The sequence below is a fragment of the Panthera leo genome, chromosome B1 (genome assembly GCF_018350215.1).
Source record: "Panthera leo isolate Ple1 chromosome B1, P.leo_Ple1_pat1.1, whole genome shotgun sequence".
NCBI lineage: Eukaryota > Metazoa > Chordata > Mammalia > Carnivora > Felidae > Panthera > Panthera leo.
In genome coordinates this window covers 69,326,855-69,330,183 of record NC_056682.1, presented here as the reverse complement: position 1 = coordinate 69,330,183, position 3,329 = coordinate 69,326,855, and positions in this window count along the sequence as shown.

Sequence of the window (3,329 nt, the reverse complement as noted above, 5' to 3'; positions counted from 1 at the left end):
AACCTCCATACTGTTCTCCAGGGTGGCTACACCAGTTTACATTCCCACCAACAGTGCACAAATTTCCCCTTTCCCCTCATCCTCGCTAGCATTTACCTCTTGTCTGTTTGGTAATAACCACCCTAAAGATATAAGATGATATCTCACTGTGGTTTTGATTTGCATTTCCCTGATGATTCGTGATGGTGAGCACCTTTTCATGTACCTGTTGGTCATTTGTACAGACTCCTTTGGAAAAACATCTATTCAGGTTTCTAAAGGCCACATTTATAGCAGTTGATTGGATTAGGTGAGACCCTGCATGCCTCCCCTCGTACATTCTGAGTGCAGAGGGAGCATTCATTACAGTCAAGAGGTGTAACTGGATTGGAAAAATAATCTGGTAATTATTATTGTAAGAGATCCAAGAGCAAAATTCAATCATTACAGCTGATATGATATAGAGGTTAATAATTCTCCTATAAATTGATACTCCAATTTATTCCACAGACATATTCTGGTCTAATTTTAGTAGGTTTTATACTACTTATTCATTGCATTAGGAGTCTTTGAAATTAAGTGCCCACTTCACTGCCAGCAGCAGGGGTTGCTGTTCATTCTCTGTCCCGAGGAAATAACTCCTGGGAGGTGGGAAATCATCTATCTTTCTCACAGCTGCTCACCGCACACCCAAAGTATTATGTTGATCTGAAGACGAGAGGTGCTACAATAGCCTGTGCCCTGCTTCCTGCCTCCTTCAATTTCTCTCTCTTTTATTTAGACATAGCATAAATTTAGAGAGTAAAAAAAAAAAAAAAAAAGGAGAAGCAGTATATACAAAGTCATTCATTCTAGTCCTTGTGTAGGTTTACTTTGTTTTTGTTTTTAAGAAACTATTTGCTGTGTTTTTCAAATCGTTTATCAGTTTACTTGCCCAGTTACTTCCTTAGCTTGGCCTTAAATTAAAAAAAAAGTAATTACATTTCAGATTGAATGACTGAAACTCCAAAAAGCCATATCCATATGTTCGAATTGACTCTTTGGAATTCACGCATCCTAAGAGAATTTTTTTCAAATTTCTTTTTAAAACAAAACACTTTGTTGATTTAGGATATTTTTAGGGTTTTTTTTTATTACATATTAACACACAAACCAGTATCTTCCCGCCGCAAGCACCTGAGCCCATTTCTAACTCTGAAACACTCTATTGGCATTTGCAAAATAAAATAGGTAAAAATTTTCTTGTTAAATTCATGCCTTGATTTGCAGTCTTGAACAAAACATTTCAGAGTGCTTTTTAATTAAAATTAGAGACTTGCACACACACAGTGCCCAGCAATATAACCTTGTTGCTATGAATGGTCTCCATCTTCTTGCTCTCCCCAGGGTCACATCATCATTGTGACTGAGGCAAAAAGAGAGGTCACGGAAGGACAGCCTACTGAAACATCTTCCAATTTTAAACATCCTCGAACATTTCACAAGAGATTGGAATTTCAAACACACAAGTCAGATGAGTTTGAGACTGGCTCCATGATGCTCTGTATAATAATTGAAAAATTCTGTTAAGTTGAATCATGTGCCAAGAAACCTCTGAGCCTCTCTCGACCTGACTTTGAGTCTGCATAAGCAGAACCAGAAGTATCACTGAACAATATTTTATGAAACTGAGTCAAATTCAGTAGCTGTTTTTCATTCATTGTTCACAGCGGTCAAGTAACATAGTGGCTAAGAATACGGCTTTGGGGTTTCACTATCTGTTCAGTCACTTGCCAGTTGGGTGGGGTTAGGCATGTTAACCTCACCAAGTTTTAGTTTTCTTATCAATAAAATGAGGAATCAAAGTCTACAATTTGTGTAAAGTATTTAGCACAGTGCCTGGCAATAGTAAGCATTCAATAATTTTATTGATCAAAATAACAGAGAAAATCATACTTGCAGTCTTTGCTAGTATACACAGTATGTTCGGATCACAGATTATCAAAACATTGGGAAGTAACTCTTAGACTCATTCTGCAACTGGTCTCTTGCCATGAGTTAAATGAAGCCTAAGGAAACATCTTTTTGTCCAGGCTGAATTGAACTAAAATTCCTCAGAGTGATTGAAAAATTCATGAAGCGAAAGCAATGAAAATTTCACACACTGTAATTTTATGATCTGTAACTTTCCTTAAAATTAGAATTCTTCACAGAATGGTCAAAAAGGTTTGCAATGAGGGGTGCCTGGGTGGCTCAGTTGGTTAAGCGTCCAACTTTAGCTCAGGTCATGATCTCATGGTTTGTGAGTTCAAGCCCTACATCAGGATCTCTACTGTCAGTGCAGAGTCCACTTTAGATCCTCTGTCTCCTTCTCTCTGCCTCTCTCTCTCTCTCTCTCTCTCTCAAAAATAAACATTTTAAAAATGTTTTTAATGTTTATTTTTGAGAGAGAGTGTAAGCAGGGGAGGGGCAGAGAGAGAGGGAGACACAAAATTTGAAGCAGGCTCGGAGCTGTCCTTATAGAGCCTGACCCAGGGCTCAAACCCATGAATCACAGGATCATAACCTGAGTCAAAGTCGGATGCTGAACTGACTGAGCCACCCAGGTGTCCCAAAAAATAAATAAACATTTTTCAAAAAGGCTTGCGATATATGAAACATGTTTTTATAACTAAAATATTTGCAATTGTATTAAAGATTTCTAGGTACTTAAATCATAGAAGCTATAACTGTACACAGATATTTCAAGTAGTACTACAAAAACTTCAACTGATGCATTAAAGATTTTTGAACTAAATGTTACCAAACTCCTAAGGCATCCATCATGCAAGAACATTTAGTGCTACATGAAAACACCATGATCAATAAAATGTATGAACCTTATTAAGAATTTCATGTATCTCAAGTTATGTGCTAGGCAGTAAAAATCATGTTATTAAATCCTAGCCTTCAAAGAATTCATAATGTAAAAACAGAAAACAGACAAACAAATAATAATCTAAAGGTACCTTTTAGGTGCTGTAACAGAGATATGCTCAAACAGCTAGGTGAATCAAGAAAAAAAATTGAAGTGGAATAGGGGAGATAGTAGGAATCCAGAAAGCCAAAGAGAACTGACCATCTTTGAACTGTACCTAAAAGAATGAGTAAAAAAAAATTGTAGGCCATATTTTCCAGGCTGGCAGGGTTAAGGTAGCATGGAGGAATGAATATATACGGCAGGCTCATTTCCTGCTGACACACCATCCTTTAAACCAGACCAACACGCTCACATACCATTTTCCCACATGGCTCAGAAATGCAAGTTTAAAGAGATCAACAGAGCTTCTTGACTTCATCTCTCCTCCCACACCAATTTCTAATTCATCCCT